Source organism: Sapajus apella, unplaced genomic scaffold (genome assembly GCF_009761245.1).
Source record: "Sapajus apella isolate SASKATOON/1434 unplaced genomic scaffold, GSC_monkey_1.0 scaffold29, whole genome shotgun sequence".
Lineage (NCBI taxonomy): Eukaryota > Metazoa > Chordata > Mammalia > Primates > Cebidae > Sapajus > Sapajus apella.
The window spans coordinates 5,591,482-5,603,518 of record NW_022436969.1 but is presented as its reverse complement, the minus strand read 5'-3'; the positions used below and the strand labels follow the sequence as shown (position 1 = coordinate 5,603,518).

The 12,037-nt window shown below is 35.1% G+C and overlaps 1 protein-coding gene across 6 annotated transcripts in view; it reads right to left on the bottom strand.

Moving 5' to 3' along the window:
* The window catches only part of SS18 (SS18 subunit of BAF chromatin remodeling complex), a 100,660-nt gene that overhangs the window by 52,293 nt on the left and 36,330 nt on the right, over positions 1–12,037 (bottom strand). The gene's annotated exons all lie outside the window — the stretch shown is intronic.

Below are 12,037 nucleotides of genomic sequence, written 5' to 3'. Positions count from 1 at the left end.
CTTGAGAAGGTATCATCAGCATTATGCTACACTGAAAAATACACCAAAATTAACTTTACAAAAATCACACAGCAAATCAGTGGTCAAACCAAGGGAAGGAAACCAAATCTCTAGATTTTTACTTTGTTCTCTTTTTCTATACTCACTCATTATACAATGGTAGACAGGTAAACCATACAAACACTTAACAGAATTTCACGAGCTTTAATTTTAGGACAAAATCTTAAAGAGCAGAATTCTATCAGTAGAATTTCATAAGCTTTAATTTTAGGATAAAATCTTAAAGAGTCTTCTTTCCCGTTTGCAACTACAAGATTTATAACCTAAAAAGATCTCCTTGAAATCAAATGGCTATAGTGCTTAATATGTTAAAAGACACATACATTACATAAAGACTCTCAAACCCCTAAAAATACCTAAACAGAGACATGAAACAAGCTGTAGGCTAAGAAATCTGAACTACAGAGTAGGCTAAGAAATCTGAACTACAGAGTTTCCAAAGTGAGCAATACTGAGGTAGCCAAACTACCACTGATATTGTACCACACTGGCAACAGTAAAAATATATCACACAAAACAATTACCAATGGCCATAAAGTCCCACGTTGCCATCTAACAAAGCAGCTTCTTAGAGGTTTACTGGGCCAAGTTATGGTATGGGGAACTCATCATTTTGCCATTATCAACATTACTGTCTCAGAAGTATGGATGAGTCCTTTCCCAATTTGCTGCTTATAAGTTACATACTCCTCCTTGCGTTGACTTGGAGAAAATTTAAGTACAAAAGGTGAGATACTTGAGAGCCTAGAAAGATTTCACAGGCCAAACTTCTCAAATAAGCCAAAAGTTCACTATCTAATTACTTAAATAATTAAAACCAAAACAAGTCCACCTCTTGAAACATATTACTGACCTATAACAGCAGCAATGATGTAAGCAGTAAGACTTCACATTTCCAATCTGAAGAAATGTTTTATCTGAGGGAGTTCTTTATCAGAGCTGTTTTTCTCCTATTTACCTTCTGTGCTTTGTTCTTTTCGCCCTTCTCTCCAATTTTATTATTATAAATGTGAATGTAAGCCTCTCAAAAACTCTGGGACCTTTTTTTCAACAAGGAAAATACACTCTTAGTAGAGACAAAGTGGCTGGGTGAAAGTAGAGGCAAAGAGAACTTATTATCAAATGTACTCTGCACTGCCAATTACACGCTTTCACCGTCATTTCGTATAAACTCCTAACAACTATCAGAGGTAAGAACCCTAATTCTCAATTTTTAGCCGAGGAATCTAAAAATCAAGATTACACAGCTCATAGATACAAACTAAGAATAAGACAAACCTCAAATTCGATTTTGAAGCGTATGTTTGCTCTATTTTTTATTGCCTCATTTAAAAATAAGCTGTAACAAATTCTGTACGCCAGGAACGGTGACTAACACCTGTAAAGGACTTTGAGAAGCCAAGGTGGATGGATCACCTCAGGTCAGGAGTTTGAGACCAGCCTGACCAACATGGTGAAACCCCGTCTCTACTAAAAATACAAAAATTAGCCAGGCATGATGGTGCATGCCTGTAATCCCAGCTATCTGGGAGGCTGAGGCAGGAAAATCGCTTGAACCCAGGAGGCAGAGGTTGTAGTGAGCTGAGATCACATCATTGCACTCTGGCTTGGCTGATAAGAGTAAAACTCTCTGGCTCAAAATAAAAACAAACAAACAAAAACACCAAATTCTGTAGTTCAGAAGCAAATTTTGCAATAAAATAAGTTCCAAAACACTAACTAGGTTTAATAGCAGTTACAACTTTCAAATATATGTTGTGTATACTGAACTATTAAACACTAACATTCATAATTTAATAGGTAACCTGATTGGACACTTAACGTAATTCATTTTCAGTAAATGAAGGTTTTGCCTTTTCTTCTCCAACACTGTCTAAATACCTCTTGTCTTAACAGAAGGTAACTATATAACTAAAACCTATAATTTTTATTAGAACCAAAATTAACAAGAAAGCAAAACCTAAGTAGCCAAAAGAAAAAAAAATCCAAAAAGATACATAATAACAAAACACTAAACCTTGCTCTAAAGAAGAGCAAAGTAATTGTTGCTTAAGCCCTAGATAGGAAAGACCATGCCATTTGTGCTTTATCTTTTGGGACTGTCAGCAGTTCCAATCCCAAAGAGCTCAATTACTACCCTTCTTTTACTCTGCCACTTCTCTCCCTCAAAGGATCCCAACATCATTCAGGATTAAGCCTAAAACCAGAGAGAATGGAGTCAGCTAATACTGCTAAACCACAGTACGATTTGCCATTTTCCTTGAAACCTTATCCATTAAAGAAAAAAAGAGAATTATGACTTTATGACTTAGAATTGTTTAGGAAGTATACTATTTTCCTTTTTAGATAATGAAATATGCTACACTGGCAATGTATATTATCTCTTGAGATACTAATGAAGCTAAGAGAAGTAAACTCAAAAGATTACCCTAAAATATGTTCTAAAAATTTGTACTGCAGAGTGAAACAACATTATAAAATGGTCTTTTATAACCATTTTCTGCAAACAATGGATCACACATTACTACAGGCTTTAAGGTTATTCTTCAGCTTTTACATGAATTATTTTGATGTTAAGATGCACTACAAAGTGTGATAATACATATGCAAAGACCCTACTGATGTTTTAATTACCTAGAATATATTTTTGCCAAGTGTTTTGCAAGGACATGTAACATATACTCATCATTAGCACATTATATCTTCCCATTTTGAGTTCTATATTCTAACAAGTATTCTATGAAAACAACATCCTTATTTTAAACACATGTAAGGTCCTACCAAATTACCATATTTTATAATATTGGAATTCTTTGCTCCAATGAGATGGTTAATACTTAATTTTATCTTAAGTCAGTGGTCAAAAAAAAAATTTTTTTTTTTGAGTAAGTCAAGGATCAAATTTTTTGAGTACCTATTATGTACAATGCCCCAGGCTAGGAGCCATGGTGATATGGAGATGTAATGAGTACTGTCATGTCTGAATTAGGTAGACTGAAAAGAACAATTTTTAAAGACTCAACTATAAAGAAAACATTGTTTTAATCTGTCAAGAATTCTGAATGATACAATTTTACAAATATTCTATATACATAGAACATTTACACATATACGCACGTATTTCACATCTTCAGATGTAAACCAATACAATAAAATTTTATAAAAATTGTATCATGAATCTAAGGAATTATTTTAAATAATATGGTTTAAAATGATAGATAACATTTAATGAACTCTTACTATAAGCCAGGCACTAAGCTAATAGCTTTACCTGTATTATTTATCTTCCCCAAAGTCCTATGAAACAGGTAGTATTATCAAATTCATTTCACAGACAACAACACTTAAGGCTCACAAACATTAAGGATCTTACCCAAAGCTGTACTGTTACGAAAGGCTCTAAAGTCACAAAGCTACTAAAGGGTCCAAAGCCCATGCTCTTATTCACTATGTGTATTTCCTCTCCAAATTCAAATCATACTTTTCCCATGCCACTATCTCCCAAGAAAACAGCTCTGTATAATACACCTCTATCACCATAATATGAAAATCTTACAAGAAATTGCTTCACTCCACCTGCATTTTATAAGCAACTCCATAGATAATACCCTGCTCAGACTTATTTTCCACATACATATTTCATCATTTATTATTCATATTTTACTATTTGTTCCTTAACCATTTAATCTCAAACTAACCCATTTATAGCTCTTATTCGGAGGTATTGCTAATATTTATTTGCAAGAATCCCTGTATTCCAACAAACTCAATTAGCTTACTATATGCTTAAACAGCTGCATTTTAAATGAATAGAATTCTTTACTTACCTAAATTATACACCTGTCCACATCAAGAATTTTAAGAAGTTAATAAGCTATTTAAATACATTATCAAGGATGAAAGAACAAGAGATCAAGGAATAAAATGTAGGATGACTATCCCAACTCAGTAAGGTCACTGCAGCCAAGCACAAATTTAGCTGAGTTTCCCAGCAAACAATGAAAAAATGGAACCATGATTCTAGACAGTAAAGAGAATAACAGCTCATTAAGAGATTAAAATCTTTCATAACATTAAAACTTTAGAAACAGATCATAGAAGTTTTAAAAGGTATTAAAAATAATACCAAACAATTTTGTTATTGTCAAGTTTGTTTCTTTGGTGACACAGACCATCTTCACACGCAGTTATTCACACTAACCATTTCATCAAGCTTGTTATTCTCAACTGTGGGCAAGTTTGTCCCTCGGGGAACATTGGTATAGCAAGATAATATACATCTAGCTAACAGTCAACAAACAGGAGAAGCAGTGAACAGAACAAGACACAGTTCTTGATCTCACAGACCTCAGACTCCAAAGAAAAACAATCAAACACATATATATATTTTTTTAATTATGTAATTATTAGTACTGCTTAAAGGATTCTAAGTACGGGTTACTATACTTAAGTGGATTTGCCTAATAATTTAAAATATAGGGAAGAGTGGTTTCATTTTATGCTTTATGCTTTTTATACTTTTTCAATTTTTTTTTCTTGATACAGAGTCTCCCTCTGTCACCCAGGGTGGGGTACAGTGGTACAATCTCAGCTAACTGCAACCTCCACCTCCCAGATTCAAGCAATTCTCCTGCCTCAGCTTCCCAAGAAGCTGGGACTGCAGGCACACACCACCACGTCCAACTAATTTTTGTACTTTTAATAGAGATGGGCTTTCACTATGTTGGCCAGGTTGATTTCAAACTCCTGACCTCAGGTGATCCACCCATCTCACCCTCCCAAGGTGCTGGGATTACAGGTACGAGCCACCACACAGGGCCAAGATTTTTCAAATTTAACATTATTTTAATAATCAGAAAAATTTACAGATTACTAAGATCAGAAAAGTTTAGTAAATTTACTAAATTGGGATTTCCTGTAGCTCCTCATCCTGGATGAGGGGAGTTCTGGGTCACGCAGGGGATAAGGGATCGAGATTGGAGACTGAGATCAATCACATGGGCAAGTGATCAATCAAATCTACATAATGCAGATCCAATAAAAACTGTGAACACTGAGGCTCAGGGAAACTCCCCTGGTCAGCAATATACCCTGTGCATATAATCACACATCTGTGAAAGAAGTGCAACATATTTTGACTGTTCAAGGAGAGGACAATACAAACTTTGCATTTGTCCTCCACATCTATGAGCAAATCCACTCTACCATCAAAATATATGGTAAATATCCCAAAACTAACTACTTCTGATTACCTCCATAGCTATCATACTATTTAAAGCCACCATCATCTCTTACTTAAATACAACAAGAGCATTTTAGCAGATCTCCTATTTCACCCTTGCCCAATTGTAGCCTATTTTCTATATATCTGACAAAGGCATATTTTTAAAAACAAGAACCATATATTCAGATCATGTTATTTCAGTGCTCAAAATTTTCCAGCAGTATATTTCCTTCCACAGAATAAAATCTAAAATCCATATGGACTATAGTACAAAGACTCTCAAGGCCTAGATTTCAACTATCTCTTGGACCTTATTTCTTATGATGTCCCGCCTTCACTCACTCACTCAGCTCCAGTTTGACAGGTCTCCTTGCTATACCTCAAACACATCATGTATGCTCCAGTGCATACTTGCCATTCCATTTGCCTGTGCAACACTCTTTTTCTAGGTATCTGCTCACTACCCTAAAATGGCATGCATCCTCATTTTTCTTTTTCCCCTTTGCATATTTCTGTTCATAACACTTATCATTATCTGATATATTTGTATCTGAGTCTTTAAGATAAATGGGGAGCTTTTAACCTTATAACATTTATGTAATTAGAAACTTAGTATCATTTCTCAAAGTGTCTATAAAACCTCACAGTTGTCCCTTTGCATAGTTATATCAGACCATATCAATGACCATGAAAGCTAAAATCATGCAAAATGATCTTAATAATCAGTAGGGAAAAAAAATGAATTATTTAATTCACCTTAATTTTAAACACTAAAAACATTGAGAATTGGCCAGGTACAGTGGCTCACACCTGTAATCTCAGTGCTTTGGGAGGCTGACGTGGGCGAATCACTTGAGGTCAGAAGTTCAAGACCAGCCTGCGCAACACAGTAAAACCCCATCTCTACTAAAAATACAAAAACTTGCTGGACATGCTGGCATGTGCCTCTTAATCCCAGCTATTTGGAAAGCTGAGGCAGGAGAATCAAAACATTTGAACCTGGGAGGCAGAGGTTGCAGTAAGCCAAGACTGTACCACTGCACTCCAGCCTGAGCAATAAAACAAGACCAACACTTTGTCTCAAGAAAAAAAAAAAAAGAGACATTGAGAATTAAAGTGTTTCACGTCTCTGTAAAAATCCTATCAAGAGTAATTTGAAAAGTGGTTCCCTTTTCCTAATGGTATATATGACGATTTAGAGTGAGTCTCTTTTCCACGGCTTAGCAAATTGCCATACTCCTTTCTAAGTTTGGATCAGCATCCAACATTTTAACCTGTACTTTCAATGTTGTAAAATATCTCCAAGAATTTCTTTAATGTGAAATATTTTGCCAGTCTTGCTTCGTCTGGGACATCTTCATCCTTTTTATCACAACTACTTTTCTCATTTATACCAATGAGTTCACCTTCATTAAGCACCTGCAGTGCATATCTAGATTCTCAAATGGCAGCAGTGTCAACATTCCCACGGTCAGCAATTTCTTCAGTAACTCCATTTACAATGAATTTGGATTTCATTTCCAGCATTATCATTTTTCATTTTGTTGGTGCACTTTTATCTTTGTTGGCCAAGTCCCTCTTTCAATTATCCAGGTTTGTAAAATGTCATATAGGTTTACTGCTGGGAGCCAAGGAAGTAACACAACAACAAGCTTTGCTGTATGTGCATGAACTAACTGACAGATGCACAGTGACCAATCACCGACAGAATCTAAAAGTAACATCCATCACTTATCACAACAGGCATCTGTTATTTATGCGGTAATTTGCAGACTTAAGAGATGGCAGCTAAGTTCGTACTTTATACAATTACTCTTAATGTACCATGGTAACTGAAATTCGAATGGTTGTGTTGAGGGAAGAGGTGTTATTTAACTTAACTGTGGTAATTGAAATTCATGCATACTGAAATCGCATACAGCAAGGCCTGCCTGTGTTTCTATAGGATTGTTTCTTCATGCATAAAATGATAATAATAGTACCCACTACACCTCAAGGATGTGAGAATTAAAGATATGCAAAGCATTTTGATATACTGCCTGGCACTAACAGGTACTCACTGAATATTAAATCTTATTTTTGATAAGCAATATGCCAAAAATTGAAAGAAAAGAAGACTTTCATGGTAACATACTCAGGTTAATTGAAATCAAATCAGTTTCTTTACTATAGAACTTCTCAGGCCTTTTAATATTCTAAAAAGCATGCTGAACCTTCTGAACTATTTACAGTAATTAATCTATCAATACCATAATTTAGCAAATGTTGGGCCGAAGTTCTGATATAACTGGGAAATAATTACATTTTTTCATTAATATTACCATTTCAGAATCCTACCACTAAAACAATTTTTAAAAAAGTTAAATTCCTAACTCTTAAAACTAACAAAATGTTTTCACATGTGAAATTCACATAAAGTAAACAGATAATCTATAAACAACTCCCTCAATAACAGACAAACCACAGAATATATAACATGAACAGGCAATTCATAGAAAACATACAAACATGCAAATAGCAAATAAACATACAAAGTGATGCAACTTCACCAATAATTGAAGAAATACAAATTGAGTTTATATTTTTCCCCATACAGCAAAGATTAGGAAGATTGAATGTCACTGGGTATGCAGTAAAATAATCATTTTTATACACTGTAGGAATGTGAATGTGACCTCATTTAACCTTTTTCTGAAAACAATTTGGCAATGTTTCTCAAATATTTTCAGTATTCATATATTTTATCTTAACACTTCTATTTCTAGAATTTACCCTACAAAAATTACTTTCTTTACTACAGCTTACTGTCTTGTACAAGGAATCAAAGACACAGGTACAAAGACATTTGTTCCAGAAGGATTTGTAACAGTAAAAGACTAGAAACACCTATCAAAAGTGAATATGGCTTTGTTGTATTATAGTACATCCATATAAACAATACTGTCATTTAAAAAATGAGATACATCTCTATATACCAATAGCAGAGGTACAAGGAAATAAACTACCATGTAAAAATACATATGAAAAAACGTGCTAGACTTATCTCAAGAACCTTCTTTTGGTCTATCTCTTAATTGTATTGCATAGTAGTAAGATAATAAAACACTCTCAACTGTGATAACACATACTCTTTGTCCTTCATACTTACATAATGAATGTGAACAGTTTAGGTACTAAAAGAAAATGTCCTCCTATAATCACGTTAAGCCTCTGGATCAGTCTAACCGAAGCGTACACTGACAGAAAGCACAGTGTTTTAAAGATATTGTCAATTGCCAGTTAACAGTGGCTCACACCTGTAATCCCTGCACTTTGGGAGGTCAAGGCAGGTAGATCACTAGGTCAAGAGATTGAGATCATCCTGGCCAACACGGTGAAACCCTGTTTCTACTAAAAACACAGAAATTAGCTGGGAATGGTGGCATGTGCCCGCAGTCCCAGTTACTCGGGAGGCTGAGGCAGGAGAATCGCTTAAACCCAGGAAGCAGAGCTGCAGTGAGCTGAGATGGTGCCACTGCACTCCAGCCTGGCAACAGAGGGAGACTCCATCTCAAAAAAAAAAAGATATTGTCATTTGCAACTTAGCCACATGAATCAACACTTTCTTAATACTATTAAAACAGAAACCAGAAATAAATTAGATGCTATGGCTAAAATAAGAGAATAGCTGATAAATCAATCTCAAATTTTTAGTGTTCACTTTTTTTAAAAAGCTTGATTATTCTCACCAACTGATTTTATAAAAATTATTCAAATAATTACCAAGTTAGGATATGTACAGGCATCATTTCACTTAATCTTACTTAGAGAAATTAAGTAATTTAGTCAAAGGTCCCACATACAGTAAGCTACAGTGCCAAGACAAATCCAAATCTAGAGAATTACACACATGGAACTTATAAAATATATTCTTTAACAAAAACACTACCATTTGTAAAATTCTTTATATTTGAATATATGATTATTAAAATTCTGTTAAATGTGGAAAGCTATAAATACTAATGGCTGGGAATGAAAAATACACACCTATCTGTCCAATATAACTGTTGGCCATCTTCAGAAATCCTTTCTATATAACTTGCCTTTTCATACTCTACTGAATGTACTTCTTGCTTTATTAAATAAACATCTTTCAGACAGGTAATCATATAACACTTAATTTTTACTGAAGAAATAAGATTTTATGTGCCCATCCTCAGACATTTTTCTAGGCACTTGGGATACAGCAGTGAACAAAACAGACACATTTCCTGCTTTTTAAGAGCTTGTTGAATTCTAGTGGCGTTTACCGCTCTATATGCAAATAAGCTTATGTAGGAAGATGGTTTTACTTTGAACCACCCAAGCTGTAATGCAGTGACACCATCAAAGCTTAGTGTAGCCATTAAGTCCTGTGTTCAAGTGAACCTCCTGCCTCAGCCTCCTGAGTAACTGGGACTATAGGCACAAGCTACCATGTCCAGAATTTTTAAATTTCTTTTTGCAGAAATGGGAGTCTTGCCATCTTCCCCAGGCTGGTCTTCAACTCCTGGGGTCAAGTGATCCTCTCATTTCAGCCTCTCAAAGTGATGAGGTTACAAGCAAGAGCACCAGAACCCAGCCAGGTCTAACTCTTAAGGTTCAAAGTGATAAATCAATAAACTTTATCTGGATAACAGTGAAAATAAAATGGAGAAGTATATGTTGGATTGACTACTAAGCAAAATTCTGCCAAGATTAACATAAAAATTGGGCCGGGCACGGTGACTCACGCCTACAAATCCCAACACTTTGGGAGGCCAAGGCAGATGGATAGCTTGAGGTCAGGAGCTTGAGACCAACCTGGCTAACGTGGTAAAACGCCATCTCTACTAAAATACAAAAATTAGCAGGGCATGGTGGCAGATTCCTGTCATCCCAGATACTAGGGAGGCTAAGGCAGGAGAACTGCTTAAACCCAGGAGGTGGAAGTTGCAGTGAGCCAAGATCGCACCACTGCAATCCAGCCTGGGTGACAGAGTGACACTCCATCTCAAAAAAAAAAAAAAAATTGTGCTTCACCTAGAAGCAATGAACCCTCTAAGAGAGCACGGAGAAAAACATTCTGCAATAATACTAGCTTGGTTGCTGAATTAAAACAAACAAAAATAAATAATAGGCTGGGCACGGTGGCTCAAGCCTGTAATCCCAGCACTTTGGGAGGCCGAGGTGGGTGGATCATGAGGTCAAGAGATCAAGACCATCCTGGTCAACATGGTGAAACCCCGTCTCTACTAAAAATACAAAAAATCAGCTGGGCATGGTGGCGCATGCCTGTAATCCCAGCTACTCAGGAGGCTGAGGCAGGAGAATTGCCTGAACCCAGGAGGCGGAGCTTGCGGTGAGCCGAGATCGCGCCATTGCACTCCAGCCTGGGCAACAAGAGCGAAACTCCGTCTCAAAAAAAAAAATAAATAAATAATAATAATAATAATAATAAAAAACAGAAAAACCTTTAATGTAAAGTATGTAGCTTATTTTTATAAAAGCTAAGAAAATGTTTTATAGTGAAATGAATATTAAAACTTCATTAACAAAACTCTTCAATCATCCTCTAGTATCTAGTAGAAAAAAAAAAACTTCATTAATAAAACTCATCATGGACAATTTCTTTATTCAAAGATAACACATAATTAAAATGCTTTTTGAAGAAATTCATATGACTAAAAAAGTAGAAGCTGCCAGAACACTGTGTAACTTTCTTTTTTGGAAACTGTAATCTTCTTTTGTGTTCTTTTGACTCTGAAATATCAAAATTTTAATGAAGATTTTTATTTGTCCTAAAGAGATTTTTTAAAACAATGAAAATTTCCTCAATGATTTTCACCATATTTTCTTTTTGAAAATTGTCTTTTATTTCTTCAGATTAATACCTGGTCATTTTTGTATGGTCTATTTTCTATTAAGAAATTCATAAACTGACCAGGTGCAATGGCTCATGCCTCTAATCCCAGGACTATGGAAGGACAAGGCAGGTGATCACTTAAGCAGGCATTCAGGACCAGGTTGGGCAACAGATCAAGACATTGTTTCTATTCTTTCAACACAATAGAAAAACTAAAAATAAAAAACAAGAAATTTATAAACTATGAGAACAAGGCAAAAAGTGATATAACTAATGTACTACAGTAAAAGAGCTACACATTCTTACAAAATATGACATTTTTATAAGTTAAAGTTGGTCCCTAAGAACAAAAAATTTCTATAAACACCTCAGTACTTTTCTCCAAGAAGTCAATATACACACTGCTACATGCATTATTTTTTTCTTCTTCAAATCTTAATATGTCATGTCAAACCCTGCTCCAGCAACATCCATTTTTTTTGTGCACACTATACCTTTTCTTAACCACAGGTTTCTAAGAAGTGTGCCATCATTACTGGAGTTGCTGCCAGAATCATGAATTTTCCTGTTCTCTCTCCTGGGAAGCAAACCGTATAGAGAAACACCTTAACTCCCTTTTGATCTAGCACTGACTGGATCTTGCTATTGTTTGGACTCTTAACTGACCTAATAAAAACAAAAAAATAATTCCACCATAGGCATTAAGTAACTTTGGGGGGAAAAAATGTTGCAAGTGCCACTTTGTGAAGCTACGATGTCGAGAGCTTTTTCTATTATCTCCTTTTGTTTTCAGTATATCTCATGAGAATTATTTTTAAAATCCGTATATTTTTAAATTATATTATTTCATCATAAGGAATTATCAACAGATTAACATTAAATTCTTTTAT